This window comes from Ambystoma mexicanum, chromosome 8, assembly GCF_040938575.1.
Source record: "Ambystoma mexicanum isolate Mex_15411 chromosome 8, UKY_AmexF1_1, whole genome shotgun sequence".
Lineage (NCBI taxonomy): Eukaryota > Metazoa > Chordata > Amphibia > Caudata > Ambystomatidae > Ambystoma > Ambystoma mexicanum.
The window spans coordinates 1,068,629,961-1,068,642,008 of record NC_090929.1 but is presented as its reverse complement, the minus strand read 5'-3'; the positions used below and the strand labels follow the sequence as shown (position 1 = coordinate 1,068,642,008).

The 12,048-nt window shown below is 47.0% G+C and overlaps 1 protein-coding gene across 2 annotated transcripts in view; it reads right to left on the bottom strand.

Moving 5' to 3' along the window:
• LOC138472732 (erlin-1-like) overlaps positions 1–12,048 on the bottom strand; it is a 519,316-nt gene that overhangs the window by 438,602 nt on the left and 68,666 nt on the right. The window lies entirely within an intron of this gene.

The following is a 12,048-nucleotide window of genomic DNA, read 5'->3' as shown; positions in this document are numbered from 1 at the left end:
GATCTATAAACACATCAAGAGCTGGACTGGCAACACTAACAGTTCAATCAAGAACAATAAAAAACTGTATCTTGGTGTTAAAATTAATGAAAAAAAATGTGTCACAATTTTGAAAGAGAAATATCAAAGTTTGTTGTGGAGATTCAGATGTATTCATGCACACTTTAGACAAAAGGACATTGGTGTCCAGAACAAGACAACTGCAGAATCACAGACCCCTTCACAAAACCATGTAGGCACATAAAAGAAGGAATTGTAAATAACAAAGGCATTTTAATTTGCCAAACTAGAAACCCTTAAGGAATAGAACAGCATGCAGCAACTGGTGTTTGAGGTAGCAACTAAAAGAGGCCTATCCCAGTGGAATTATTTGAGCCCCTCAGCGCACAATATTTTTGCAGCGTTCTCAATGATTTAGACTTCTGGGGGAAAAAAAAAATCATCATGCTGGTTTAGGGTGTGTTAGAGGTATTTTTGGCGGTAATTTTGGTTGGTGTTATTTTTGGCATTAGTGGCGAGCCTAACTTTAGAGTACCGCCTGCCAATTGTCCTTATACTGGGATCACTAACAGTAAATAAATACTGAATTTAGTACACTCTCAATTATGAGTTTTTGATTCTCAGGATACGTTTACCATGTAAATGACACACACAGAGACACACACACAGAGACACACACACAGAGACACACACACAGAGACACACACACACACACACACACCCCCCCCCCCCCCCCCCAATAACCCATTTGGCTGTTGTCTTATCACACGTGGCAGTGAATTACCACAGGCAGTAATACAAGCACACTATTGGTTATCCCCAGTGCCCGTGTTACCATCACAGATCAAAACATGTAATCCAAATTCTGAGATGATTCAACTTTCGAATTGTTATTCTTTATCAGAAGTTAGAAATACGCAAGTTACATGGCCCTTACATCAGTTGCTATGGAATCGAAAATAAACATTTCTAGGTCCAATTCGCTTGCGGTTATTTTCCTCTGCAATGAAAGGGTCTTGCCAAGATACATTTCGAAGTGTTGTTCTTCGCGATAACACAAGCCTTGCTCACCACGAGCTTCAAAACAGTGTATTTTGGAAACTAGCCAGCGCCCTGTGGAAAATGACATTGAACCTCTACCAAATCTTGGCAGAAGATAAGCTTCTATTACATTTGAATCTTGTTGCATGAATAAATAAATTAAACAGTTATGCACGTTTAAGATTTCACTGTGCAGCACCTAAAAATGAATTATCCACATCTGACAAGTTTATGATATTCTCCACCCCACGCTATCCAATACTAAACATTCACTCATTAGCACGCTCCTCACTAAAGTTAATAATTGATCGTACGTGCGTCCTGAACTGCTCGCGACCCCAGTCTAGTTGTTGGACAGAATAACTATCTGGTCCACTTCCTTTGCGCTTGGAATGAACCCACAGAGTGCTCTGCCAGCCTTTCTGCCACACGCTTCTCCCAGAGTCAGCCAAAGGATAAGAGCGCCCGAGACTTGCAAACTCTTTTGAGACAACTGCCAGCCAAGGAAAGCGAGAGATATGATATGTTATTTGTAACACGCCTATACACAAGTGTTTCAAGACACGAAAACTGAGTCCTCCCGCCTGCCAGCCTTTTAAAACCATCTGAACTAATGTCCATGACATAAGTTGCACATTTATGAAATGCAAGAGTGCCAGCCTTTTTCTGTGATGCAACGTGTCAGTCAGAACCACCTCCCTTGAAACTCAGCCAGCCCTCTCAAAAGCTCGGACCGTGTTCATCCTGATTGCTTAGAATGATAGCAACAGAAGCAAATAGCTGCATCTCAGTACAGTTTTCCTGCTCTGAAAGTCTTTTACAATACAATATCATTAGCAGAACGGATCTCACATTCCACACTTTGTATCTGTTACATCATCATTCAAACACAGCGCAGACTTATGTTTAATTTATTGCATTTCCAAGCTAACCCTGAACAGCCCAAATGCCTTGCACACTGGATTTATCAATCTGCACCAAAATTATATAAAAAGGCATGAACTAATTTGCACTGATTATTAGTAGGAGAATATGTTAGATGGGTAAGGTAGACTAGTATATGTTAGTCTCATGTTTTTATTTTAGTGCAACTCAACCCACAACAGTGGTATAGTGGTGCGAAATGTTAACACCCTGTTATGCAATGCCCAATCTACTAGATTCAGCATGGGTCGCACACCAGAGTCTTACACGCTTGCTCACTACTGGGACCAATCTTTTATTCTTGTTGAAATGTTGAGTCCTAGTTGAAATTCATAAAACATTTCTCTATAGGTGACCATCCACAGTAACCAGAAAATGCTCAAGACTGAACACAAACCATGTAAGCAAGATGGGCATAGGGCAATAAAAAGGTTATGCTGATTCTTTCTTGTGTGGAAGGGCCCACACCCTCAAAAGAGGAAAGTGCATGGGCTTAGGTAGGTGGCAGATGTGATAAGAGAAAAAAGTAAACCAATCGAACCAATCTTTGTTAAATCAGATGACAAAGTCTGCAGAGCCACAAACAAAGGCGGGGTTAGGGCGGAAGGGATAATATCACAGAGGAATGGGGTGGAAGACAATGAAGCCTTGTGAAAACTGCCTAACAGTTTGATGGACACTGACATGGAGGCAGGAGTGGCTATGTAGGGCCAGTCTGGTCATGTCTGATCCCTGAACCGGTACACAGTAACAAGGAAGAATCATCGACCTTGTGTAAGCCTGGGAGAAGAGGCTGGCTGCAGGAAACCAGTAGTGAAGATGGAGGAGGACAACCTAACCGCCCTCTCAGGGAAGTAGTCAGTAACAGGAGACACTGCTCATATAATGCCGGTGTCAGGCGCCTGACCAGGAAAGCAAGAGAATCAGCACAACGACACACCAGGGTACTCCCCATTCTGGATGCAGAAGGAGAGAGTGGTAGACCGCCCAAGCCAAGTAGAGCAGACAAGTCTGCATGTTAGGAAAGATTTCTCTTTAGGCAACTTTCCCTCCATATTTTATGGTCCCCCAAACCTTTTGCTTTTGAGCCTGTGCTGACTTTTTACATGGAAGTGAAGCCTCAAGCTTCACTCCCCTGTCCTTTTTTGCTCATTTTGACATGGGGAAACTGATCAGTCCTCAGACTATCAGTACTGGGAACTAGGTTTGCCTTTTCGATTTGTACCCATTTGGGTAACTTTAATAGTGCACACAGCATCTTAAAATGCAGTGCAGTGGGGATTCTTTGGTATCACCCTAGTCTTTTACACTTTAAATTGTTGGTCACTTTTATATGTGCCTAAAGACAAGCTGGTGGCAGCAGACTTTTATAATGATAATGATTTGTTATTTATATAGCGCCTTAAGCCAAAGCGCTTTACAGAGAACATATTTACATACATTTTTCATCCCAACCGAAGTTGGTACTCATTTATCAACCTAGGAAGGATGAAAGGCTGAGTTGGCCTTGCCAGGATTCGTACCCGTGACCTGCAGACCACACATAGATCGCAGCAGCGAACGCTCAAACCCACTGAGCCTTCTTACCGGCTAAATGTACCGGTAAGAGTGCACATTTGCTTTTACCACATCTGGCTACTAAAATGTGGCTAGAGCCCTAAAATGGATGTGCCACAAGAAGTATTGCTTATCCTTTGGGCATGTTGTTTGCCTGACCCGAGACGGCAGGAAGAAGGCCAATCTCTTTTATGGCCATACATTCGCCAGGGAAAGCTGCTGTTTGAGGGAAACCGCAGTGGTCCCCGAATTGGACTACTGCGCCTGTTTGAATAGTGCAGATCCTTACCATTGGTGGGCTTGAACTTGCTTCCAGGATTTAGGATAAGCGGGCTACTGCAGCCATCAGCGTTGGAGCCAAGTATCCTGTGTAGAATAGCAGCTGAATAAAGATATGTGGATGACTCCCGAATAGGCTTGTAATCCCTTCCTGCGTTTAGCACCAGGGAAGCCTTGCTGGACTACCTGATCTGCGAAGGCCCTCCGCAGTGCTTCAACCTTTGGACTGGTGGGACCAACCAGTCTCGATGCCCTCTAGTGTCTAGCCGTCCTGAGCCTTCGGAAGGGTCCCTGACCACACAGTGGACTGACTAGCTCTCCAGTGGGCTACCTCACCAGAAGTGTCATGGTTCTGCGTTTTCGACCGGAACTTCAGAGGTTGCCAACTCTTGCCACAAGACATCTTACTTCCTGCTAAGTTTCAGCTTCTCAACATAAAGGGATCCCGTCATGGAAGGTCTTCACCTGTGACTGGAGAGTTGCCGCCCATCATTGCTGTCCAGTGATCGCCAGTGGCAGTCGTTTCCTGCTGGCCTTTTTCACCAGGTGTTGCATCCTGCATTAGAAGCTGACCAGAGAAATCTTCAGACCTGCAACCAGTGGACATCCTGCACCGGAACAAACCACGGGAAAACTGACAGCCAGCAACCACCAGTCGACCCACCAAGTCAACTGGGAAAATCTAAGTCATGGGGGTGTGTAGACATTCTGCCAACCCCATATTCCCTATAATAAACCTTAGAATAAACATAAGTTTATTGCATTGCATCGCTTTTTGATCATTTAATCTAAAAGCTAAACCTAAAGATGGGTAAATAATTTTACTAACTTTATTGAAGTATCTTCTGGAAAAATGTTCACCACCATAAGAACTCTTCCTACATCTGTCCTCTCTTCTAAGAAGCTTTGTGACATTTGGACATAAGGCCCCAAATCATAATAGGGAATGGATTTGTAAATTTAGGGTATAATTCTTGTGAACTGGTTTCATTCTACTGCATCATTACTTACCTTCTTTTGTGTTGACCGAGTTACTATATGCATTCCTACAAACATAAAGGCGAATATATATATATATATATATATATATATATATATATATATATATATATATATATATATATATATATATATATATATAAATGCATTACTTACCGTAAAAGCATTTCTGATGGTTGTATCTGCTTAGATTCACATGCTGTGCATAGGTCCGACATCCAGTGGTCACTGCGGAGTATTGCATTTTGTTTTTCATAGTCGAAAAGGGGACGTCGACAAGGCGTGTCTGTAACACTATCCCTATAGTGACGTGCGTTGTACCCACAATACCTCACGCGTCGAGGTCCCTCTGTTTGTATTTTTTCTGCCCTGAGGGAGCCTTCTCTACGTGAGTGAGTACAGAAAAGAGAGAGAGAGAGAGATGTAGAAAGGTGTCTATGTTCCTTCCATCCAAGCGGGGAAGAAGGGTGGGCGCATGTGAATCTAAGCAGATACAACCATCAGAAATGCTTTTACGGTAAGTAATGCATTGTCTTCTGATGTTTGTTAATCTGCTTAGAATCACATGCTGTGCATAGACTAGCGAGCAGTATCCGGAGTTGGCGGTGGGTTATGAGAAGGAACAGTAGAGAAAGGATGTCTTAATACTGTCTGTCCCACCTGGGTGTCAGATCTAGAGTGTGCATCTAGACAGTAGTGTTTTGTAAAGGTGTGCACAGAACTCCAGGTAGCCGCTTTGCAGATGGACTCAAGGGGAACATTTGCAATGAACGCTATGGAAGCCCCAGTGCCTCGAGTGGAATGTGCTCTTGGCTTGAAGGGTAGTTCTCTCTTAGTAAGAGCGTAACAGAGAGTGATGCATTGAACAATCCATCTAGATATAGAGGACTTTGAAACTGCATCTCCTTCTCTTCCTGCTGCCACCGAGACAAAGAACTGGTTAGTCTATCGCAGTGGTCTGGTTCTTTCCATGTAGAACAAGACAGCTCTGCGTACATCTAGTGTATGCAGACTTTTTTCTCCCAAGCTGGAAGGGTTTTGAAAGAACGTTGGTAGTTCTATTGACTGGTTTACATGGAATTTCGAGATGAATTTTGGTGCAAACCTTGGGTGTGTGCGTAGAACCACCTTATCCTTGTGAACTGTTACGAAGGGGTCTAGGACAGAAAGAGCCTGTAGTTCACTTACTCTCCTAATGGAGGTGATAGCTATTAGGAAAGCAGTCTTAAGAGTGAGGTCTTTAAGAGTTGCCTTGTGCATGGGTTCAAAAGGAGGGCCCATGAGTCTAGAAAGTACCACATTTAAGTCCCATCCGGGAGCTGGGTTAGCTATCAGAGGGTGTATTCTCTTTACCCCCTCCATGAAGGCCTTGATAACTGATATCTTCCACCACAACACTTTAAGTTGGGAAGTGGTGTATGCAGAAAGTGCCGCAAGGTGGACTTTAATGGAATTGAACACTAGACCCGAATCCAGTAAATGGGTCAAGTACAGAACAATGTTAGTGGGAGAGCAGTCAACCGGGTTGATGCTCTTACCTCTACACCAGATGACTAATCTTTTCCACTTGCTAGAATAGCAGTGGCGAGTATTAGGTTTTCTGGCTTCCCTGAGGATGTCCATACATCTCTGCGGGAGTTGTAGATGTCCAAATTCTATGATCTCAGGAGCCAGGCTGCTAAGTACATGGTCTGAGGGCATGGATGCAGTGTCCTGCCCTTGTCCTGTGACAGCATGTTGTACGGGCATGGAAGTTTCACTGGGGGAGATGGGGACATCTCCATCAAGTGAGCGAACCATGGCTGCCGGGCCCACATTGGGGCCACTAGTATCATGGTAACCTGCTCCTGGTGCATCTTGTGCACCACCTTGTTGAGAAGGGGAGTCGGGGGAAAGGCGTAAACAAATTTCCCTGACCATTGAATCGTCAGACCATTCCCCTTGGACTGGTTCTGGGGGTACCTGGAGGCGTAACTTTGGCATTGTGGGTTCTCCAGAGTTGCGAACAGGTCTATTTCCGGGAATCCCCATTGCGTGAAGACGTCCAAGACGATGTCTTCGTGCAATTGCCATTCGTACTCTTCGGGCAGGGGAAAGTCTCTGCTGAGTTCGTCTGCTAGCAGATTGAGTTCCCCTGGTACGTGTTGTGACAGTAGGAACATGTTGTGTTTGAGACCCCACTTCCATATATTCTGGGACAGCTTGGACAGTCCTGGAGAGTGGGTGCCCCCCTGCTTGTTGATGTAGTACATGGCTGTGGTGCTGTCTGTAAGGACCATCACTGTCTTCCCTTGTAGGTGTTCCTGGAAGGCTTTTAGTGCTTTGAACACCGCCAGTAGCTCCAGTAGGTTTATGTGCTTGGATGCTACGTTCGGAGTCCACACTCCGTGAGCAGTCTGATGGGATAGGTGAGCCCCCCATCCTGTGAGGGATGCGTCCGTGGTTAGAGTGGCCTCCACCGCGGGTGTGGCAAAGGGTTTCCCTATTATCAGGTTTTCCTTTGTCCACCACCGTAGCGAGAGAACCAAGGCTTGCGAGACCACCACTAGATCGTCCCATTGTCCGCTGGCCTGACACCACTGGCTGTTGAGATACTCTTGCATTGGGCGCAGGCGCGCGTGAGGTACCAAATAAATACACAACGCCATCATTCCTAGCAATCGCATCGCTTTGCGCACCGTCACCTCTCGACCTGCCACATATTGGGGGATCTGAAACAGCATGTTTTGGACCCTCTCGTTGGAGGGGAAGACGAGGCCATCCTTTGTTCGAATTAGAGCCCCTAGGAATTGTTTGACTTGGCTGGGGTCTAAGCTGGACTTCTTCTCATTGATGGAGAAGCCCAGTTGGAACAAAAGGTGTACAGTCTTTTGGGTGTTTGAGAAGCATGTCTCGTAAGAATCCCGTTATGAGCCAGTCGTCGAGGTAAGGGTATACTGGGATGGATAACCTGCGCAGGTGGGCCGCTGCCACTGCCAGTACTTTCGTGAATACCCTTGGTGCAGATGCTATACCGAAGGGTAGCACTCTGAACTGGTAGTGTTTGCCCTCTATCATGAACCTGAGGTATTTTCTGTGCGCTGGCAACATTAAAATATGAAAAGTATGCATCTTTCATGTCCAGTGTTGTCATGTAATCTCCCTGTGATAGCAGTGGGATCACTTCCTGTAAGGTCACCATACGAAACTTTTGGGGTTTGACAAACTTGTTCGCTGGGCGCAGATCTAATACAGGGCGCATGGTTAGATCCTTTTTGAGTACAAGGAAGTACACTGAATAAATACCTTCCATTACCTGAGATCGAGGCACGACCTCTATGGCTCCTTTTTCCAGTAGTTGGTCCACTTCTTGGAGAAGGATGGCGAGGTGTTCTGGTGTCATGCGGCGTCCCCTCGGGGGTCTGTATGTTGGGGAACTGTTGAACTCTATACAGTAGCCGCGGGCTACGGTGGAAAGTACCCAGCAGTCCGATGTTATTCCCTCCCATGCTGGAAGAAAGGATGTTAACCGGCCCCCAACCGGCTTAGCATGGGAGGGGACGCGAATCTTCGCGTCACTTGGTGGTGTTGTTGGCTTGGGAGCCTCTGGGGGTGGAACCCCAGCCTCTTCCCTTGCCACGACGTTGACCCCTCTGATTGTACTGGCCGCTATTACTTTGGTAGTTGCTGGCAGAGTACTGTTGTTGGTTTTGTTGCTGGCGTTGCCCACGAAAAAAGCGCTCATTACCAAATCCCCGCCTGTTAGGGGGTTTTGAAATTTGGTCTAAGGTCTTTATTGTATCAAATTCTTTCTTTGCGTTCTCCAGCGCGTCATCCACTACTCTCCCAAAGAGGTTGGACTCCTCTATGGGTTTATTAATAAGGGACGCTTGTGTTTCCGCCTTAAATCCGGAATTGCGAAGCCAGACGTGACGCTTCAGTAAAATTCCTTGTACCAAAGTGCGGCCAGCCGTCTCTGCTGCATCGAGGGTATTCTTGACGATGCTTTGATTGACCAGAGAGCCCTCGTTAACTGTAGTCAGTAAACGAGTCCTTAGGGGTTCGGGAGCTTCTTCGATGTCCTGTCTGAGCTTAGCCCATTGAGCATCAGCGTAGCTTGCCAATAGAGTGTTATTATTGGCAATTCTGGTAGAGAATGCTGCAGAGGTGGTGATTCTCTTGGCTAGGGCATACAGCTTCTTCCCCTCTTTGTCTGTGGGTGCCTTGCTAGTAGATAGTGGGACTCCTGCCCTTTTCCTGGTGTTGGTCACAACCAGGGAGTCGGGATTGAGTGACCCTTAATATATAATGGGTCTGATTGAGAGGGAGAGAACAGTTTCTCAATCCTTGGATTGACCCCTCTCACCAATGCCGGAGTGGAAAGAGAAGGTGTAATACGTCTCTTAACTGAGGCGAGGATGGGTATAACTTGGCTAGTGGGGGGGTTTTCTTTGATAATCCTCTCCACAAAAATCAGTGTCTGGGGTGACCTCCCCAGTTTCGATCTCGAAATGTGCTGCTGCCTTCTTCAGCAGTGCATTGAAGGTGGGTTGATCATCGACAGGCGAAGGGTTCCCGACTGGTGTAGTTTCAGTAGACCTGATGACTATACTGCTACTGCCTGTGTCAGTCGACCTAGCCGGTGACTGCCAGGGATTTGGGTCGCCCTCGCCTGTGTCTTCCTGGAATCCTTCCTCACATAGGTTAGTTTCCTCGTGAAAACCTTCCTCTTCTTGTTGGTCCTCAACATAGGTGAACTCATCTTCCTCTTGGAAGAAGGTGTCTTCCTCAGTGGGATTGTAAGAGTCTATGTCCTCCTGTATGGGGTTATAAAACTTCTGGTATTTAGCCCTTGGACTCTCCAGGGGTGCCTCCCTTGGTCTCTTGGGTGCCCTGTCTTCTGGGATGGACATGAACCTATCTAGTTTGTCCATACAGGTCTGGAACCTTTCAAAGGTCCACTGAGGTCTGCCAGGACGGTCTGGGAAAGAAAAGGGGGTTTCTTCCCCCTGTAATAGTCTGGTTCTGTCCCATAACGTCGAAGAAAGAGAGCCTTCGCCTTCTCAGTATCCTTCTTGCTGGCTAGGGCCTTCTGTCGGCGTCGGGAACAGGCCTGATCTGTTTTCCGGCGCCTTCGGCGTATCTTTGGCCTTGTGCGCAGTTTTCGGCATTGCACTCGCCGTACGTCTTTGGCCGTCCTTAGATGCTATGCGCGCAAGGCTTTCGGCGATCATACTCTCTTCCGAGGGATCGGTCGCCGTCGCGCTATGAAACGTCGAGTCCTTGCTCGTCGAGTCCTTGCCCGTCGAGTCCTTGGTGGCAACGTGAGCGCTCTTGCGATGCACGTCGCCGGAAATTTTGGTGTTAGCGCCCTTATTTTTAGAGTGCCCAGTCGCCTGTCGCGGGAGCGGTGGCGGGGAGGGCTGACGACCCTTACGGTCGGCGAAAGACGTCGGTGGGCCCGGCGTCCCCGTTGGCGCTATGGCTACCTTCGTCTTCGACGAATGTGTGCCTGGGGGTATGTGCTTTGGTGTTTTTTTGTGTGCGTCCTTGTCGCCAGGGTGTTCGTCCCCATAAGCTGGGAGTGAGCCGGGCTTGTCGGGGCCGGGGACCGACGACGAGGAGCGTGAACGCTCCTTTGAGAGGTCTACAGCCTCCGTTACGGGGACCGTGTAGTCACTGTCCTCGTTACACTCGGCGGCAGCGGGCGAGGAGTCAGGCCTAGACATGGCGTAGGCCGCCCACCTTTTGACCCTGCGGTCTTTTAGAGTTTTGGGCTTTAGTAATTTACAGGCCGCACAGCCGTCCTCCTGGTGAACGAGGGGTAAGCAACGGTTGCACCGTTTGTGCTTATCCTTCCAGGTATATTTACCCTTGCAAAGCGGGCAAAACCTAAATGGCGTCCTCTCCATAGCGACTACGACTTCGAAAGAGAGGGAGGGGAAAGAGAAAGGCATTCTTAAAGAAAAGAAAGAAAGACCACAAAACCCCACTCTCCCTACTGTGTATGGCCGGCGAGGCCAGGCCACGTGTTCGGCAGCGCCGAAGGATCTCCTCCGCTCGTCCTTCTGTCGAAGATCTTGCTCGGCGGAGAAACGGCTCTGCGTCGAGGGAGGGATCTACGTTATTGATATTAATAACAAAACGACCAAAGGTCGAAGAAACTATTTGGCAATGTCTCTCGAGGAGCTCCGCATAAAGGCGACCAGTAGCTGGGCGGAAAAAAACAATCTGAGGGCCCTCGACGCGTGAGGGATTGTGGGTACAGGGATAGTGTTACAGACACGCCTTGTCGACGTCCCCTTTTCGACTACGAAAAACAAAATGCAATACTCCGCAGTGACCACTGGATGTCGGACCTATGCACAGCATGTGATTCTAAGCAGATTAACAAACATCAGAAATATATATATATGTTTTATAATTGAGTGATAGTACTACCTGCTCATTTCATTTCTTAGTGTTTGTTTTTGGGACTATAATAGAGTATTCTAGTACTTTTCTATCTAAATTGAATTATTGTACGCTTGCTTCACTATGTGATCCCATTGTGGACCACTGAGCCCACTCGCTTTCTCCTGAGAATAGCCTTGACTGTTTATTGCTACCTTGATCGGGTTTTGTCTAATCTCTAAGAGTATCCCTGGAGTGCAGAACTAGGATGGCCTTCTAAAATCTGTCCATCAGGCCAGATTGTAGAAATCCATTTTAACGCTGCAAATCAGAAAAGAAATTGCAGAGACAGAGAATGCACAGAGCTTGCAAATACAAAGTGGCAGGGAAAACAGACGGTAGTTGAAGCCCGGAGATTAAAGCTTTTGGGCACTGTGAGGAAGCCACAGTGGAGGGACACTGGAGACCAGGGATTCCCACTCAGAGTATTGTGCGCTACCTGGAGGAGGTAAATGAGATTTCCCCAAAGCACTTTCCCTTGCCACAGGGCTTCTTCTACGCTTCCTAGAAGAAGCACAACACAAAAGCCCCATCATTTGGGACAATTGGTTCTGAGGGAATTCGAGGTTTCTACCAGCGCTAGTAAACCTGCCCTCTTCACTTAAGGATTCTGCATTTCATTTGCCTGACAGAACAGTTTGTGGAGGGCTGCTATTACTTCGGACTGCATGATCTTAACACTATCTGGCGGCTGGCTTGTGGTCAGATGGGGAGCACATGCCCTGAACTGCTACCGATCAGCGTGAAGTTGCTGTGGAGACAGCACTGCTCTGTGGGCCAAACAATGCTCTCCCGTTTGACTTCAAAATGGCAGAC